The 20,442-nt window shown below is 45.5% G+C and overlaps 1 protein-coding gene across 1 annotated transcript in view; it reads right to left on the bottom strand.

Moving 5' to 3' along the window:
• The window catches only part of MARF1 (meiosis regulator and mRNA stability factor 1), a 2,255,654-nt gene that overhangs the window by 491,822 nt on the left and 1,743,390 nt on the right, over positions 1 to 20,442 (bottom strand). The gene's annotated exons all lie outside the window — the stretch shown is intronic.

The raw sequence follows: 20,442 nt of genomic DNA, 5'->3' as shown, positions 1-20,442 counted from the left end.
AGCCAACAGAAAAGCTGTCTTCCATGACAAATATTTCAATTCAGCAGTAGCTGCCGGCTCAAAAGGTTGTAGAGTAAGTTTTTCCAACACAAAATTGAGATCCCAAGCAGGAGTAGGAGCTCTACGTGGGGGTCTTATATTCTTTGCCCCTCTAAGAAACTGCTTGAACAAAGGATGCGAAAACAAAGGTGGGTCACAATCATAGTGAGCTGAAATTGCTGCAGCATGAATCTTTATGGAAGAGAAAGACAAACCTTTGTCCAATAACTCAGTAAGATATTGAAGAGCCACACTCAAATTAGGCTCTGAAATCTCCAAATTCTTTGCTGTACACCAAAATAAAAATCTCTTCCATTTTTCTGCGTACACTCTCCTAGTACTAGGCCTTCTAGCTTCCATAATCACATTTAAAACTTGTTGAGGAAGCTGAGACCTTCCATGTTTCAACACAGAATATGCCAAGCTGTGAGATGGAGAGATTGGAGCTTGACATTGAGCAGATGACCGTCCTTCTGAGATAACAGATGAGGAATCAGAGGTAAAGGCCATGGAGGTTCCTTTACAAGACTCCTTAGAAGTGGGTACCAGTGTTGCCGAGGCCAATCTGGAGCTATCAAAATCATCCTTGGCCTGTCCTGTCTGACCTTTAGTAATACCTTTGGAAGAAGAGGTAGAGGTGGAAAAGCATAGACATGAAGGTTTTTCCAACTGAAAGACAGAGCATCCACTTTCCAAGCTGTGTGATGAAACCCCTTTGTGCAATACTTTGGCAGCTGGTGGTTTAGTGGAGAAGCGAACAGATCTATGTCTGGAGTTCCCCATGACACTGTCAATTTCTGAAATACATGAAGATCCAGTTTCCACTCGTGGGGATCCATGATTTGTCTGCTTAATACATCTGCTAGGGAGTTCTGTGCTCCTGGCAGAAACCTTGCCTGAAGAGTCAGTTGCAGGCTTAACGCAGTCTCCCATAAAATCATTGCTTGCCTGCATAGAGGATAAGAATGTGTTCCCCCTTGCTTGTTGATGTACCACATGACAGTTGTGTTGTCTGTCAGAATCAACACCTGCCCTGGAAGAAGTAAAGTACAGTTTTGTACCTACCATAAATGTAGATGTTCGAGGATTCCCTTGCTGCAGTCCTGACTATTGGGGTATAGTCCGCGTCTCAGTCGGCCCGAATACCAGAGTATAAGGCTGACGTCGGTCATGGCGCCTTAGACTGACGTCAGTACGTCAGGGTACTAATGCGCATGACCGACGTCATTTCCTCAGTCTTTTCTTGCCCCAGATGTCAGAAGACCCAAAAAGACAAGTCCCAAAAACAACCTGCACCAATAAACATGTACAATATATACAGTAAAATATATACAAAAAATATAAGCATGAAAAGCACCTACACAACCACCCTGAAACACAGAGGGGAAGGAGGGAGGGTAAATTGGACTGCAGCAAGGGAATCCTCGAACATCTACATTTATGGTAGGTACAAAACTGTACTATGTTCTTCGCCTTCCCTTGCTGCAGTCCTGACTATTGGGTAGAATCCCAAAGCAGAGGTAAGGGAGGCTGGCAAATTATAAAGTAGCAGGAGCTGACAACATGCCTTGTAAAACAGCTGTGGCAAAACCAGCTCTAGACTTAGAGTATATAGGCAGGTGATAATGCCTAGAGAAAGTATGCACTGAACTCCAAGTAGCTGCTTCCAGAATATCCTTAGTTGCCACCCCTTAGAAATGCTGTTGAAGTGGCAGTAGCCCTAGTGGAATGAGGCCTAATCCCAGCTGGAACCTCTTTGCCATGATGGGAATAACAAAATGCAATGCAAAAGCCAATCCACCTAGAAATAGTTTGTTTTGACACAGGTTTGCCCTGTGAACTTAAAGCAAAAGAAACAAGTAACTGCTGAGACTGCCTAAAATCTTTCGTCCTGCTCAAATAATAACGCAATTGCCTGTGTACATCTAAAGTGTGCAAAATCTTTTCCCCTTTATTTTGAGGATCTGCAAAAAAACGTAGGCAAATGAATAGTTTGGTTTAAAGCCACACTAGAAACCACCTTAGGCATAAAGGAAGGATTAGTACGTAATGATACCCTGTCCTTATGGAAAATCAAAAAGGGCTCTACTGCCATAAGGGCCTGCAATTCAGACACCCTTCTTGCAGAAGTAATAGCCAACAGAAAAGCTGTCTTCCATGACAAATATTTCAATTCAGCAGTAGCTGCCGGCTCAAAAGGTTGTAGAGTAAGTTTTTCCAACACAAAATTGAGATCCCAAGCAGGAGTAGGAGCTCTACGTGGGGGTCTTATATTCTTTGCCCCTCTAAGAAACTGCTTGAACAAAGGATGCGAAAACAAAGGTGGGTCACAATCATAGTGAGCTGAAATTGCTGCAGCATGAATCTTTATGGAAGAGAAAGACAAACCTTTGTCCAATAACTCAGTAAGATATTGAAGAGCCACACTCAAATTAGGCTCTGAAATCTCCAAATTCTTTGCTGTACACCAAAATAAAAATCTCTTCCATTTTTCTGCGTACACTCTCCTAGTACTAGGCCTTCTAGCTTCCATAATCACATTTAAAACTTGTTGAGGAAGCTGAGACCTTCCATGTTTCAACACAGAATATGCCAAGCTGTGAGATGGAGAGATTGGAGCTTGACATTGAGCAGATGACCGTCCTTCTGAGATAACAGATGAGGAATCAGAGGTAAAGGCCATGGAGGTTCCTTTACAAGACTCCTTAGAAGTGGGTACCAGTGTTGCCGAGGCCAATCTGGAGCTATCAAAATCATCCTTGGCCTGTCCTGTCTGACCTTTAGTAATACCTTTGGAAGAAGAGGTAGAGGTGGAAAAGCATAGACATGAAGGTTTTTCCAACTGAAAGACAGAGCATCCACTTTCCAAGCTGTGTGATGAAACCCCTTTGTGCAATACTTTGGCAGCTGGTGGTTTAGTGGAGAAGCGAACAGATCTATGTCTGGAGTTCCCCATGACACTGTCAATTTCTGAAATACATGAAGATCCAGTTTCCACTGTGGGGATCCATGATTTGTCTGCTTAATACATCTGCTAGGAGTTCTGTGCTCCTGGCAGAAACCTTGCCTGAAGAGTCAGTTGCAGGCTTAACGCAGTCTCCCATAAAATCATTGCTTGCCTGCATAGAGGATAAGAATGTGTTCCCCCTTGCTTGTTGATGTACCACATGACAGTTGTGTTGTCTGTCAGAATCAACACCTGCCCTGGAAGAAGTAACTCCTTGAACGCCATCAATGCAAACTGGACTGCTAACATCTCCTTCATGTTGATATGTAGATGCTGTAGTCTGGCAGGCCACTTGTCTTGTATCCACTTTCCATTTAGATGAGCTCCCAAGCAGTGTCCGAGGCATCTGTCGTTAAAATCTGACTCGCCTCTGGCCGGGTCACAGAGAGTCCCTTGTTTAGGTGACATTCCTGAGCCCACCACAAGAATTCCTTTTGAAGGCAAGGTATTATTTGAATGACAGTGTCCAAATCTTGGCAGTGCTGTGTCCATACATTTTGAGATACCATTGCAGCTTCCTCATATGCAGTTTGGCATTGGGAAGCACCAGAATACAAGATGCCATGAACCCTAATGCTTGAAGGACTGTCCTTGCAGTCAGCACGGACTGATGAGATAGTTGATGGAAGTAAAGTGACAGACTCTTTTGTTTGTCCGGGGTTAAAAGGCCAGCTGGGCTGCTGTATTCAGTCTCACACCCAGAAAGCACATGTCTTGAGAGGGTACTAGACTGGACTTTATTTCGCTCACAGAATACCCTAGGCATCTTAGCACTGCTATGACATATTCCAGATGCTGTAGAAGGTGTTCTTTTCTTGAGCCAGAATCAGGCAGTCGTCCAAGTAAGGATAAATTTGAATGCCTTGAAGCCTGAAGTAAGCTATCACTGGAGCCAGAACCTTTGTGAATACTCTGGGCAGTAGATAAGCCAAAGGGCAATGCAGAGAACTGATAATGAAAATCTCCAGTTCGAAACGCAGATACTTTCTGCAACTTAGCCTTATGGGCACATGAAGGTAAGCTTCCTTGAGATCCAAAGTTACCATCCAGTGATCCTTGCCCAGCAGAGGTAACAGTTGCTGTAACGTCAACATCTTGAACTTGGGAATGTCCAGATAAGTGTTGAGGATAGATAAATCCAAAATTGGTCTCCACGTGTTCCCCTTCTTTGGTACTAGGAACAGGCGAGAATAAAATCCGAAGCCCCTTTCTGACACAGGGACTGGCTGAATAGCCCCTATCTGGAGTAACTGAGAAACTTGCTTGAGAGCCTCTTTTCTTTGTGGAGGAGGAACATCTGGCATGCCTTTGAAAGGGGGCATTGTATGGAAATAAAATCTGTACCCGTGATGAATGATATCCAGCACCCATCTGTCTTGAGTGATTAAATCCCAATTTTCTTTGAAAAGAGACAATCTTCCTCCCAAAGGAGCTGCCAGACGAGAGTCCACTGGCAGCTGAAAAGGCAGGTCATTGGGTCTGCTTACGAAAGGACTGACCCCTGCCCTCACCAGAAGTCTGAGCAGGTGAGCTGTCTGATCTAGGCCTAAACGAACCTTGAGCCCTGCCCCTACCACGTCTAGATCTACCCCTAGACTGGGAACCATAAGCAGGATATGTCCACCCCTTAGCAGGCCAATTTCTACTAAACTTCGGAGGTTGCACCTGCAAAAAATCTTTAACAGTCTGCATAGACTTAGCTTTGACATCCGGTAATATACTGAGGCAAGAAAAAACCAAAATGTTCCCCAACGGGGTTACTTAGCCAACTCTGTACTCGGTCTGAAACTCCGGTTTCGGAAAATCTCAGAACGCCAACCTGCACTCGCAAAATTGCTTCTGCATCGGACCATGCGGCAAAAAAGACTGAGGAAATGACGTCGGTCATGCGCATTAGTACCCTGACGTACTGACGTCAGTCTAAGGCGCCATGACCGACGTCAGCCTTATACTCTGGTATTCGGGCCGACTGAGACGCGGACTATACCCCAATAGTCAGGACTGCAGCAAGGGAAGACGAAGAACATCTCCTTGAACGCCATCAATGCAAACTGGACTGCTAACATCTCCTTCATGTTGATATGTAGATGCTGTAGTCTGGCAGGCCACTTGTCTTGTATCCACTTTCCATTTAGATGAGCTCCCCAAGCAGTGTCCGAGGCATCTGTCGTTAAAATCTGACTCGCCTCTGGCCGGGTCACAGAGAGTCCCTTGTTTAGGTGACATTCCTGAGCCCACCACAAGAATTCCTTTTGAAGGCAAGGTATTATTTGAATGACAGTGTCCAAATCTTGGCAGTGCTGTGTCCATACATTTTTGAGATACCATTGCAGCTTCCTCATATGCAGTTTGGCATTGGGAAGCACCAGAATACAAGATGCCATGAACCCTAATGCTTGAAGGACTGTCCTTGCAGTCAGCACGGACTGATGAGATAGTTGATGGAAGTAAAGTGACAGACTCTTTTGTTTGTCGGGGTTAAAAAGGCCATCTGGGCTGCTGTATTCAGTCTCACACCCAGAAAGCACATGTCTTGAGAGGGTACTAGACTGGACTTTATTTCGTTCACAGAATACCCTAGGCATCTTAGCACTGCTATGACATATTCCAGATGCTGTAGAAGGTGTTCTTTTCTTGAGCCAGAATCAGGCAGTCGCCCAAGTAAGGATAAATTTGAATGCCTTGAAGCCTGAAGTAAGCTATCACTGGAGCCAGAACCTTTGTGAATACTCTGGGCGCAGTAGATAAGCCAAAGGGCAATGCAGAGAACTGATAATGAAAATCTCCAGTTCGAAACCGCAGATACTTTCTGCAACTTAGCCTTATGGGCACATGAAGGTAAGCTTCCTTGAGATCCAAAGTTACCATCCAGTGATCCTTGCCCAGCAGAGGTAACAGTTGCTGTAACGTCAACATCTTGAACTTGGGAATGTCCAGATAAGTGTTGAGGATAGATAAATCCAAAATTGGTCTCCACGTGTTCCCCTTCTTTGGTACTAGGAACAGGCGAGAATAAAATCCGAAGCCCCTTTCTGACACAGGGACTGGCTGAATAGCCCCTATCTGGAGTAACTGAGAAACTTGCTTGAGAGCCTCTTTTCTTTGTGGAGGAGGAACATCTGGCATGCCTTTGAAAGGGGGCATTGTATGGAAATAAAATCTGTACCCGTGATGAATGATATCCAGCACCCATCTGTCTTGAGTGATTAAATCCCAATTTTCTTTGAAAAGAGACAATCTTCCTCCCAAAGGAGCTGCCAGACGAGAGTCCACTGGCAGCTGAAAAGGCAGGTCATTGGGTCTGCTTACGAAAGGACTGACCCCTGCCCTCACCAGAAGTCTGAGCAGGTGAGCTGTCTGATCTAGGCCTAAACGAACCTTGAGCCCTGCCCCTACCACGTCTAGATCTACCCCTAGACTGGGAACCATAAGCAGGATATGTCCACCCCTTAGCAGGCCAATTTCTACTAAACTTCGGAGGTTGCACCTGCAAAAAATCTTTAACAGTCTGCATAGACTTAGCTTTGTCCTCCATTTTCTTTAAAACTGCTTCCACAGGCGGTCCAAACAACACATCAGACTGTAAAGGAGCATCCAAAATCCTGGTCTTAACATGCTCAGCTAAATTCTGATCCTTCAACCATGCATGTCTGCGAAGAACAGAACTAGTAGCAGCCCCCCTCGAGGAGGCCTGAACAGCATCAAAACCACACTGCAAAGAATGCTTACCCACTTGTTCAGACACATGAACCAAATCCAGCAATTCTTTACACTCAATACCTTCCGCCAAAGCATCCACCTTAGATTTCAATTGTGAAAGGAGATAATTCTGATATTTCAGCATATGAAATTGACAATTCAACGCCCTCATGGCTAGAGTGGAAGAAGTATATACTTTCTTACCCCACCTATCCAAAGCCCTTGCCTCTTTATCAGAGGGTACAGGATTTTTAACAACAGAAGCTTTAACACCTTTAGGCCCCTGAGAAACAGTTTCTGGGTCTGCCCTGGGACTCTTAAACAAATACTTATGAGCTTGGGCACCCTATAATATCTATCAGGCTTAACAGGAGCAGGAGGCAAGGAATCAGGGTTCAGAGAAGCCTCTGCAAAAACATCCTCCACCACATTCAACACAGGAGGAATAGCTAAGGGCCTATGCTGAGGCAAAACAAGAATTCCCTAAGCCTTTTCTGGAGTCAGAGTAATCTTGGCCTTCCCATTTAAAGTGCTCCCTCATGGAGTGAAGAGTCTCTGAAAATGAGAAATCCTCAGGAGGGGAAGCTGAAGGAGTGGAATCATCCACATCAGAATCAGAATAAGCAGGAAACTCTTGCAAGTCTTCCACAGAAGACTCTGACGCCTGTGAACACTGTTCAAAACTATCAAACTCCTGTTCCACCCTAGGCCTCTTATCAGGTGGGGGCATAGAACCTCTAATCAGAGTAATCAAATCTTCAGCCATTTTAAGCATATGTTTCTTAGGCACAGAGCCCGAAATGCTAGGAGAAGCCCCTACAGAAGCTGAACTTGGCCTTCCTCTAAAAGAAGCTCTGGAAACAGAAGGAGAGGCCCTAACTACCTTGGGAAGAGAGGGAAGAACAGTTACCTGAGAAGCCCCTCAGCCTGGCCTACTTCCTGAGAGGGCACATCCTGTAACAGTAAAGTATCTGCCTGAGACTCCATAGAGACTCCTGGCAAAACCTCTGGCTCCCCTGAGCCTTCTAAAGGACCGGCGTCCGGGACTGCCGGTTCCTCACCCCTAGACTTCACTGTTTTGTCCTTGCGCTTCTTAGATGAAGCAGGCGTCGGAGCATCCGGCGGCATAGTATAATTGCAACGCTTCCCAAACACTAACCTAGCACAATCAAGCCTCCTCTTAATAGTGCGCTTATTAAATCTAGCACAAGAGCGGCAACCAACAACGTCGTGCTCAGGCCCTAAACAAGGTATACACAATGTATGATAATCCCTATGCGGTATCTGCTTCCCACAAGAAATACAGTTATTCACTTTTTCTGACATCCGGTAATATACTGAGGCAAGAAAAACCAAAATGTTCCAACGGGTTACTTAGCCAACTCTGTACTCGGTCTGAAACTCCGGTTTCGGAAAATCTCAGAACGCCAACCTGCACTCGCAAAATTGCTTCTGCATCGGACCATGCGGCAAAAAAGACTGAGGAAATGACGTCGGTCATGCGCCTTAGTACCCTGACGTACTGACGTCAGTCTAAGGCGCCATGACCGACGTCAGCCTTATACTCTGGTATTCGGGCCGACTGAGACGCGGACTATACCCAATAGTCAGGACTGCAGCAAGGGAAGACGAAGAACATCAAAGTATCATGTTGTAAAGGTGCATCTAATAATTGAACTTGATCAGGCAGATTTTGATCCTTTAACCAAGCATGCCTCCTAATTACAGAACCCGTAACTGCAGCCCTGCAGGAGGCCTCCAAAGAATCAAAACCACATTGCAAAGTATGCTTTCCAACTTGTTCAGCTGCATGCAATAAACCCTGCATTTCCTTGTTTTCTGCACATTCAGAGTTTAACATTTTCTGTTTAAGCAATGCCATGACATGTTGCTGATATTTGAGCATATGAAATTGACAGTTTAAGACCCTTATAGCCAAGGTAGCAGATATATAAACCTTTTTTCCCCATCTATCCAGTGCCCTAGAATCTCTGTCAGAGGGGGTAGGGTTTTTTGCAGTGGAAGCCTTAATTCCTTTGGGACCCTGTGAAATAGTTTCTGGGTCTGCAGCAGGGTTTTTAAAAAGGAATTTATGTGAGTCAGGAACCATGTAACATCTGTCAGGTTTAACAGGAACTGGATGTAAGGAGTCAAGGGTAAGACTAGACTCCGAAAACACATCATCTACAATGTCTAACAGGTGGAATGGCTAGTGGCCTGTGTTGAGGTAGTAAAAGGAAATCCCTGAGCCTCTTTTTAGATTCTGAAAAATCTTGGCTCTCCCAATGGAAATGCTCCCTCATGGTATGCAAGGTTTCCCCAAAAGAATAGTCCTTTGGAGGAGAAGCTGAAGGTATAGATTCTTCAGCATCAGAATCCTCATAGGGGAGGAGAGAATATTCCTGATCAGAAGAGGAATCAGAAGAAATAGAAACCTGATCTGAAGATTCATAGTCAGTCTCTTGCCTAGGCCTCTTATCAGGAGTGGGATGGGAACCCCGGATCAAGGTAATCAAGTCTTCGGCCATTTTGAGCATCTGTTTTTTGGGCATACAGGCCTATCCAAGTGGCTCTTGAGTTTGTTTCTTTGCTTTAGAAGGTGCTTTAGTCTTTGCTTTTGAAGCTGAAGTCGGTTTAATGTAAAGATGTTTAGGTCTGAATACACCCTCAGAAGCCGGTGCCTGCTCAGCGGCTCCAGACCCATCTGAAGGAATAATATCCGAGGCTCCAATACCTTGAGTGTCCAGCGGCATAGCCGACTCCATGTGGGAGTCGGTAGCGACCTGCGACTCTAAAGTAGTGGGCGTCAGGGGCTGCGAAAGCTCCTCACTGAGAACTGGAGACTGGCTTAGGAGAAGCTTCGTCGGTTTTGGGCCTCGGTTGTCTCTCTCCTTTTGTTTGTGTTTTTTGTGAACTCCGGTAGTCGGACGGCTATCCGACGACATTTCTGAATAATTAAACCGGCGTTCAAAATAGTTTAAAGCAAAATCATACCGACACTTAATAGTGCATTGGTTAAATCTAGCACAAAACCGACAACCAAAAACGTTGTGATCAGGGCCTAGGCAAGGAATACAGTAAGAATGAAAGTCCTTATGAGGTATTTGCTTTCCACAAGAAATACAATTATTTACTTTTTCTGACATCGGTCTGGAGCAAGAAAAAAGTTTTCCCAACGGGGTACTTAGCTTTATTGAAGACTTCGGATCTGAAACTCGAACACGAAAATCTCAGTAGTTGGCCGACCAGCACTTGCGAACTGCTTGCTGCTTCGGGCACCGCGCGGCAAGAAAGACTGAAGAAAATGGCATTGGCTGCTTCTTTTATACCCTTGACGACCTAATGGTAGCAGATGCAGACACTGAAATTCAGGCCGGCTGAGGGCAACCTGCCAGCAGGATTACCCAAATATAATGACTGCAACAGTGAAACACGAAGAACATCTTCAACCACCTGCTGGGAAACATTTAAAGTATTAGCCAGGCAGTTAAATCAAGAGTTTGAAGAGGATGAAGAATCTTTCCCCCGTCCTGAACCAACAGATCTGGTATCAGGGGAAGATGCCAAAGCTGAGCTTGGAAAATGCTGCGAATAAAGGGATACCAATGCTGTCTGGGCCAATATGGTGCTATAAGAACAGCCTTTGGTTTTTCGTCCCTTATCTTTAGCAGCACTCTGGGAAGAAGAGGTGGGGGGGGGGGCATAAATTGAGAGTTGTGTCAATGGGAAGGACAAAGCGTCCACACTCCATGCTTTGTCATGAAACTCCCTGGTGCAGAAGGTTGGAAGGAGATGATTGGTGTGAGAGGAGAAAAGATCCACCTGAAGAGTGCCCCAATGCTGAGTGATGCGATGGAAAATGATCTTGTTCAGTTGCCACTCGTGAGGATCCAGAACATGTCTGCTCAATTGATCCGCCAAGGAGTTGAGCCTCCCTGGAAGATACTGGGCTATGAGATGTATGCCCATGGAAGCTACTAAGGACCACAGTTTCATGCTGTTTCTGCACAAAGGGTAAGAGTGACCTTCCCCCCCGCTTGTTGATGTACCACATGACTGTGGTATTGTCTGTCTTGATCAGAAGAGTCCTAGGGTAGAGTAGGTCCTTGAAAGCCAGCAAGGCCTGCTGCACTGCCATCAATTCTTTTAAGTTTATGTGCAGATGAATCTGTTGGGTGCTCCAAGTCCCTTGTATGCCCCTGCCTTCCAGATGTGCCCCCCCATGCATAATCTGAGGCATCTGTGGCGAGAGTCTGGCTGGCAGGTGGTGGGCGGAAAGGCAGACCCTTGTTCTGAGAACAGGCTGTCGCCCACCAGAGAAACTCCATTTGTACACAGGGAATAAGGGGAAGAATCAAGTCCAAGTCCTGCGTGTGTTGACACCAAAGGTTCTTGAGGTACCATTGAAGTTTTCTCATAAGCAGCCTTGCATATGGGATCATCAGAATACATGAACCCATGAACACCAGTGCCTGCAGGAACTGCATTGCAGAGAGCTGGGTCATGCTTTCCAAGTTCTTGAAATAAGCCGACAGATCTTGCTGTTTGTCTAGAGGGAGGAATACCATCTGGGTGGCTGTATTCAGACTCCCTTCCCAGGAAAACAATCTCCCTTGTAGGAACCAACTTTGACTTTTTCTTGTTGAGAGTGTAACCCAAAGAAGTGAGAATGTTCTTCACGAAGTCCAAATCCTTCAACTGTTCTGGGGAGTTTGCTTGAATGAGACAGTCGTCCAGGTAAGGATAAATTTGAATGTTCCTCTGCCTGCAAAAAGCAATGGCTGGCGCCAGGCACTATGTGAAAACTCTGGGAGCAGTAGATAAACCAAACAGCAGCCCAGAGAATTGGAAGTGTTGCTCCCCAGCCCTGAAACGAAGAAACTACCTGCAACTTTCCCTTATTGGGATGTGCAGAAAAGCCTCCTTAAGATCCAAAGTTACCAGCCATGAATTCTTGCCCAGCATTGGCAGCAACTGTTGAAGAGTGAGCATCTTGAATTTGGGAATCACCAGAAAAGTGTTTAGAATAGACAGATCCAGAATAGGGCGCCAGGTGCCCCCCTTTTTTGAGTACCAGAAAAAGTCAAGTAAAAACCTAGGCCTGCCTGATTTGCAGGAACTGGCTCTATAGCCCCCATAGTCAGTAGAGAAGAAATTTGATTCTCTACCTCTGCCAGAGAGTTCTGGGAATGTCTGGGTAATCTTGTAGGACAGGGAAGGTGTGAAAATAAAACTTGTAACTTTGGTTTACTATTCTGAGTACCCATTTGTCGTGTGTGATAGTTGACCATACCCCTGTGAACCTGGCTAACCTTCCCCCCAAAGGAAACCCTGGGCCAGCAGAGGTAGGCACAAGAAGGCCGGAGTCACTGAGAATGCTTGCTTTGGGAAGCTGGCTTAGACCGCCCCAATTTAGCAGCAGCAGGATGCCATTGTTTAGTCCTTTGGGGGCATAAACCTGCCCTCTGGAAGATCTCAAACCCCTAGGCCTAGAGCGACCCTGCTTGCCAGGATCAGGGAAAGACCAGTTCTTGGAAGGATAATGCCTGCTAAACCAAGGAGGCTGAACCTGAAGGAAACCTTTTACAGCTTGCATAGATTTCGCCTTATCCTCCAACTTTTTCAGTACCTCCACAGCCTTGTTATCAAAAAGGCTGTCTTTGTGCAAAGGAACATCTAGCAATTTAGATTTTACAGGTTCAGAAAGAGGCTGCTCCCTAAGCCAAGCATGCCTTCTAATAACGGAAGCAGTGGCTGCTGCTCTGCAGGAAGCCTCCAAGGTGTCAAAACCACAATGAAGAGAATGCTTATTAACCAGAGTGGCAGAATTTAGTAAATCTTGTCTTTGTTCTCTGACATGAAAGGAATATCCCCAAGCTTAGACTTAATAGCCTCCAAAGTATGCTGCTGATACTTAAGCATGTGAAAAAGACAATTCACAGATCTAATGGCAAAAGTTGCAGAGGTATAAACCTTTTTACTCCCATTTGTCCAAGGCCCTAGACTCGTTATCAGCAGGTACAGGGTTTTTAGCAATAGTAGCCTTAACACCCTTGGGACCTTGAGAAATAATCTCAGGATCAGCAGTAGGGTTTCGAAAAATAAAATTGATGAGAATTAGGAACCCTACAACACCTATCAGGTTTTCTGGGAGCAAGAGGAACAGAATTAGGAGTTAAAGAATTTTCCATGAAAACATCATCCACAAAGTACAGTTGTGTACACTTACCATAAATGTAGATGTTCGAGTGCATTCACTGTTGCAGTCATTACATTTGGGTTATCTGCTTACAGTAGCCCTCAGTTGGCCTGATTAACAAAGTCTTGGGTCCTGCGTCGGTTGCTGTCCCTTCTTCCATGAAGTCAGGTTGTCAGGGGTATAAAACATGCAGCCAATGCCATTACATCAGTTTTTCTTGCCCCAGATGTCAGGTGCCCCCTAATGGGAAGCAATTAAATCTATAATACAAGGATATACCTCCAACAAAAAAAAGCAAATACACCAAAAAGCTTTTTGGGCATAGTAAGTGACAGTAGAGGTATAGCCAAAAGAAGAGGGGGCTGGAGGGTGGGTAACCAGGACTGCAACAGTGAATACACTCGAATATCTACATTTATGGTAAGTGTACACAACTGTACTATGTTCTTTGTGTTTCACGGTTCGTCATTACATTTGGGTAGATTCCCAAAGCTATGGCTGGGAGGAGGAATTTAAATAGAATTAGGACCAGCTATAAGGCCCTGCAAGACTGCAGAGCAAAACCAGCACTGGAGAAAATTGGCAAATGATAATGTTTGGTGAAAGTATGTACAGAACTCCAGGTAGCAGTCTCTAGGATGTCCCTGGTAGGGACACCCCTGAGAAAGGCTGTAAAGGTAGATGCAGCCCTGGTTGAATGGGGTCTGATGCCATGTGGGATAGGTTTTCCATGGTGCTTATAGCAGAAATGAATGCAGTGGCCTATCCATTTTGAAATGGTTTGCGTTGAAATAGCTTTCCCCTCTGTCCCTGCAGCAAATGCCACCAGCAGTTGTTCAGATTTCCTTTGAGGTTTAGTCCTGTCCAAGTAGAATCTAAGTTGTCTGTGCACATCTAAGGAGTGCAGTATCAGTTTCCCTTTGTTCTGTGGGTTAAGAAAGAAGGTAGGCAAATGAATGGACTGATTAAGAGCCACACTGGATACCACCTTGGGCATGAAGGAGGGATTGGTTCTGAGGGACACCCTGTCCGCATGAAAGAAGATGAAAGGCTCCACTGCCATAAGGGTCTATAATTCAGACACCCTTCTTGCATAAGTGATTGCTAAAAGGAAAGCTGTTTTCCAGGAAAGGAATTTTAAATCTGCAGTAGCAGCTTGCTCGAAAGGAAGATTGAGCATCTCATAGACAAAGTTAAGGTCCCATGCTGGAGTTGGAGCTCTCCTGGGTGGCCTTAAATTTTTGGCCCCTCTGAGGATCTGCTTGAGCAGTGGGTAAGAAAAGAGGGGAGGGCTCTGTGCTATAATAAGCTGAAACGGCTGAGGCATGAATTTTGATGGAGGAAAAAGACAAGCCCTTATGAAGCATCTCAGTCAAATGTTGCAGAATCTGAGGTACATTGGGCACTGCTGTGCTCATCCCTTGAGATTGGTTACAGGTACAAAATAGTTTCCGTTTTGCAGCATAAGATTTTCTGGTACTAGGCCTCCTAGCCTCTAAAATGATATCCATCACTGATTTACTGAGGGGTGGTAAAGGAGATACTACGTAATTGGCCAGGCTCCTAGGTTCAGGGTTTGCAGCTGAGGGTGCAGAATCTGGTTCCCCTGCTGAGACAACAGGGAAGGAGTCTGAGGCAGGTGCCATGGGGCCAAGCGTGACATACTGTGCAGGACGGAGTACCATTGTTGGCGTGGCCAGTCTGGTGCAATTAAGATCGTCCTTGGCTTGTCCTGTTTGATTTTTAGTAGTACCTTGGAGAGCAGAGGAGGAAAGGCATAAACTGATGGGTTTTTCCAGCTGAAGGACAGAGCATCAACTTTCCAAGCTAGTTTGTGGGGAATCCTTGTGCAAAATTTGTCCAAATGATGGTTCTGGGGGGAGGCAAACAGGTCTTTATCTGGGCTCCCCCATTTGCTTGTCAACATGTTGAAAATCCTTGGCTCCAGTTTCCACTCGTGTGGGTCCGTGAGGTTTCTGCTTAGTCCATCTGCCAGTGTATTTAGTTTTCCTGGCAGGAATTGAGCTTGTAGATTCACTTGGTAGCTCAAGGCTGTGTTCCACAATGCCATACCTAGTCTGCAGAGGGAATAAGAGTGTGTACCCCCCCCCCACTTGTTTATGTACCACATGACCGTGGTGTTGTCCGTCTTTACCATTAGCTGTCCTGGAAGAATGTGGTCCTTGAAGGCTGCCAGAGCATTCTGTACAGCTAACATTTCCTTTTGATTTATGTGCAGGTGCATTTGACTTGGGTTCCATTTGCCCTGAATGCACTTCCCTGCCAGGTGAGCCCCCCATGCATAGTCTGATGCGTCTGTTAAGGTTTGGACGGCAGGGGGTAGTGTGAATGGTAGTCCCCTGTTTTGGTGGCAAGCCTCTGCCCACCAAAGGAACTCTATGCGTAGGCAAAGTATGATAGGAATCAATGCATCTAGATCCTGTGAATGTTGACACCATAGGCTTTTGAGATACCATTGCAGTTTCCTCATATGCAGCCTTGCAATTGAATAGCCACCATGCTTAAGAGAGAGTACACTTGATTTTGGGCCTCTGCCCACTGACTTGGGGGTAGATCTGGCAACCCGCTTGGTGTTGGTAAGGTGTGGAAGCGAAATCTGTATCCTTGGGACACTATTTAAAACCCATTGGTCCTGGGTAATGAGTTCCCAGTTTTTTGCCTGCAGACCAATCTTTCCGTCTAAAGGAGAATTCAGTTGGAAAGTGCTTGGAAGTTTTAAAAGCAATTCATTGAGACAGTTTTCCATAGGGGGGAGTCTTACTACTCCCTGGTTTGGGTGTGGAAACCCCCCACTGCTTAGTCTTGTGTGTCCCTTGGGCCTGAAACCTGGGGTTTCTGCTGTGTCTGGGCTTGGCTTGAGAAGATCTGGAAGGGGCTGGAAAGGACCAATTCTTAGAGGGCCAGTGCCTACTAAATCTAGGAGGCTGAACTTGTAAGAAATCTTTAACAGTTTGCAAAGATTTATTTATTATTTATTTTTTTATTTATTTATTTTTTTATTTAACATTTGTTGACCGGGAAAGTCCGACTAGGTTCCACAGATCCTGTTTTCAGCGGAGGCCCGGGGAGAAATGCTCCTGATTTAGCTTTATCTTCCATCTTTTTAAGAACTTCCTCAGCCTTGTTGCCAAACAGGCGTTCCTGATTTAAGGGAGCATCCAACAATTTAGCTTTAACATGATCAGGCAAAGACTGGCTCCTTAAGCCAAGCATGCCTTCTGAGCACAGACCCAGTAACAGCAGCCCTGCAAGAGGCCTCTAATGAATCAAATCCACATTGCAAAGTATTTTTTCCAACCTGTTCAGCAGAATGCATTAAATCCTGTAATTCTTTATTTTCCACACAGTTAGGAATCATTTTCTGTTTAAGCAATCCAATAACATGTTGCTGATACTTTAACATATGAAACTGGCAGTTTAAAGCCCTAATGGCAAAGGTTGCAGAAGTGTAAATCTTCTTACCCCATCTATCCAGCACCCTGGAGTCTCTATCAGAAGGGGTAGGATTTTTAGCAGTAGAAGCCTTAATGCCCTTGGGTCCCTGTGAAATAGTCTCTGGATCCGCAATAGGATTTTTAAAAAGGAACTTGTGTGAATCAGGAACCCTGTAATATCTGTCAGGATTTCTGGGAGTAGGAGGCAAAGAATCAGGGGCCAAACTAGATCCCGAAAAAGCATCAGCAGCAATGTCTAGTACAGGAGGAATAGCTTAAAGGCCTATGCTGAGGCAGGAGTAAGAAATCCCTTAGCCTCTTTTTTGAATCAGAAAAATCCTGGCTTTCCCAGTGGAAATGCTCCCTTAGAGTATGTAAGGTTTCATCAAAAGAAAAATCCTCTGGAGGGGAAGCAGAGGAAATAGAGTCCTCAGCATCAGAATCCTCATAAGTACATAAGGGCAAATCCAGATCATCAGAAGAATCAGAATCCTGGTCAGAAGATTCATAAACAACTTCAGTCTTAGGTCTCTTAGAAGGGGGAGGTTGGCTTCCTCTGATTAGAGTTATAAGATCTTCAGCCATTCTTATAATTTGAGGCCTGAGCATGCGGCCTGGGCGTTGGTTTTTTAGGCATGGTTCGAGATTTAGGCCTAAATGAAGGAGACGTCAGTTTAATATGCAAGTCCATAGGCCTGAATATACCCTCAGAAGCCGGTGCCTGCACAGCAGCTCCGGACCCATCCAAGGTAAAGACATCCGCAGATTCCATAGTTGAAGCATCTCGTGGCATACCAGACTCCAAATGGGTCTCAGTAGAGGCCTGGGAATCAGAAGTAGCGGGTATCAGGGGCCACGAAAGCACCTCTCTGAGTACTGGCGACTGGCTTAGGAGAAGCGTCGTTGGCAGTTTTGGACCTCGGCGGCCTCTCTTTATCTTTGCTTTTTTTCGGAATCCTGGTAGTCGGGATGGCTAACTGATGACATTTCTGGATAAACAAACAGAGAACCAAAATATTTAGAGGCAAAAATATACCGACGATGGATAGTGCACTGATTAAATAAAGCACAAAACCGGACAGCATGGTACGTCGTGGTCAGAGCCTAGGCAAGGAATACAGTACGAATGAAAATCTTTATGAGGTATTTGCTTTCCACAAGTAAAGCAATTATTAACTTTTACTGACATCGGTAAGGAGCAAGAAAAAGTTTCCCCAACGGTGTACTCAACTTTAGTTGAAGACTTCAGTTCTGAAACTTGAAAATGAAAATTTCACGAGTTGGCCGACAGGCACTTGCGAACTGCTTCTGCTTCGGGTACTGCATGGCAAGAAAGACTGATGTAATGGTGTCGGCCGCATGTTTTATACCCCTGAAGACCTGACGTCATGGAAGGGACAGCAAACGACGCAGGACCCAAGACTTTGTTAATCAGGCTAACTGAGGGCTATTGCAAGCAGATAACCCAAATGTAATGACTGCAACAGTGAAACACGAAGAACATCTTCCAAAACAGGATGCTTAGCCAGAGGTTTATGCTGTGGCAAATCTAAAAATTCCCGGATCCTCTTCTTAGGCTGACGGAAATCCTGACTTTCTCATTTAAAGTGCTCCCTAAGAGTATACAAAGTATCCCCAAAGGAAAAATCTTCTGGAGGGGAGGCAGAGGGGATAGAATCCTCAGCATCAGAATCCTCAAAGCCAGAAAAAAGTTGAGAATTTCCTTCCTCACCAGCAGAAATACTGGAAACCTCAGAATCTGATTAAGACAAAACATCAGGGGGCAATTCCCTAGCCCTCTTGGAGGGGGGGGGGATGAAAGCCCTTAATAAGGGTAAGAAGATCACCAGCCATCTTTACCAACTGGGACTGAGGCACAAGAGAGGAGGCCGACGCCCGCTTGTGGGTAGATTTGCGTCTGAAAGGTTTACTAGTAATCCAGAGGGACTCGGGAGGCCTAGCAACTGCTGAAGTCAGAGCTAAGGTAGTCGGTCTGGCTCTGGTCACATGTCAAAGAGAAAAGGCGTCAAAAGCCAGTGCCTGCATAGCGGCTCTGGACCCATCTGAGGCAGCAACATGTGGAGGGTCTGAAGACAAGATAGCAGCCTGCATGGAGGACCTGAAAAGGTCTCGGCAGAGGCCTGTGGCTGAAATTCTGTGGACCGTAAGGGCTGCAAAAGCACCTCACTAGCTACCGCTGGACTGACAACCAATTTCACTGGCACGTCGTCAGCAGCTTTAACCCTAGGCCTGTTGCGGGTCCTTGTCCTTGCGTTTCCTAGGTATATCTGAAGTCAGACCACCAGAAGATGCCATACCAACGAACTTAGGCCAGACTCCGAAATGCTTATATAAAATCTTAGCTCTAAGGCGTATGGTACTCGGGTTGAAGGAAGTACAGAGATCACAGTTAGGGGCATCGTGCTCAAGGCCCAAACAAGTTATACAATAGGAATGAAAATCACGGTGCGGAATCTGTTTTCCACAGGCAAGACGGTTATTAACTTTACCTGACATTTGTTAAAGCAAGAAAAGAGGATCCCCAGCAGGGTACTTATCTGTAGGCATCTTCAACTTGGTAGCCGGAATGCAGAAAGAAGATAAACGGCCGACCAGCACTAGTGCGAATTGCATCTGCTTTGGGCTCCGTGGCAAGAAAGACTGAGGAAATGGCATCGGCCACCTCCCTTTATACCTGATGTTCTGACATCAGTTTACAACCGATGGCAGCAGATGTCATATACCAAGGAGTCTGGCATTCGGGCCGACTGAGGGCTACCAGGAGCCGGATAACCCATATGTTAGGACTGCAACAGTGAAACACGAAGAACATCAGGACTGACATATTCCTCCTCCTCTGACCCATCGTGTAAAGGAGAAGGCAACTGAGAGGATCAGGCTAGAGAGTCAGCATCACAGTCAGAATCCTCATCCAAGGGCTCACAGTTCCTTGCCCTATGGGGATAGAGGACCAAGGGTGTGTTGGAACCAAAACACCATGAGGAGGCTTTATCAACAAAGCATTGAACAAGCCTTGACTGAAGTACTTCCACTCTCTATGTGGATCGCTGGTAGCCGACATGTTTACATCACTGTCGGATCTTTAAAGGTACATCTACCCTGCCAAAATGTGACGATTCCGACCCCTGCCTGGATTCAATCAAGGTAGCCGACATCTCTTCCCTAGCAAGGATCTGAGGAATCCTTTTAAGCTCCTCAGAGGTAATCAGCTGTGGCTCCACCTCAAAGTCAATGGCAGAAGTATGTAAGGCCTCCAAAGACGTGCAAGAAGCAGATTCTGTGCCAGCCTCTGAGAAAGCCTTGGCAGAATACACTAATGGCAATATTGGACTGTCCTCTGGGTTTTCATTCACCTCAAGAGAGACGTCCAGTGGAGATCGGACAACAGCAGGCTCAAGCCTAGATTTCTTGGCTTTCTTTGAGTGGCAGCTGTACCTCTGGGCAAACTAATTCTGCCATGGTACCTTGAGCTAACAACTTGAGTTGTTAGTTCTCAAGATAAATGGAAAGGAAAGAAAGACTTATCTAAAGTCATGGGTAAAAAAGCTTGACAGATGGAACACTGAGCATGGTTATGAGATGCATGTAAGCAAAACAGGCACCTATTATGGCAGTCCTTACAGGAAATCTGCCTTCCACACTGACATTTCCCTTTCCTGGATGACTTGTAACCCACTGAAAAATAGAATAAAAAATAAAAGGACCCCCATCTGGGTACTTATCTTGAAGATGTAGGCTCAGTTTAACCAGAAAAGTGAAGACTATTCAGAGAATCATATTATTATGGCATTTGGACTAGCAGCAATGAAGTTATGGGTTGGGAGAGTTTGCATGCTGCCTTTATGTCCTACGCTTGCACATGGAGCACACATCTGACGTACGATGCTCTTAAGTAATAAGGGCTTCAGTAAACTGGCCAGACATTAGGCTATCCTTGAGAGGAAATCCCACAGGTGATGAATATTGCAACAGTGATATGGAAGGACATCTAGAGGTGTGATCTTTAGAATAGGGAAGATCAA

The sequence above is a fragment of the Protopterus annectens genome, chromosome 12.part0 (genome assembly GCF_019279795.1).
Source record: "Protopterus annectens isolate FY-2018-M chromosome 12.part0, PAN1.0, whole genome shotgun sequence".
Taxonomy (NCBI): Eukaryota; Metazoa; Chordata; order Ceratodontiformes; family Protopteridae; genus Protopterus; species Protopterus annectens.
This window is presented reverse-complemented; position numbering and strand designations above follow the sequence as displayed.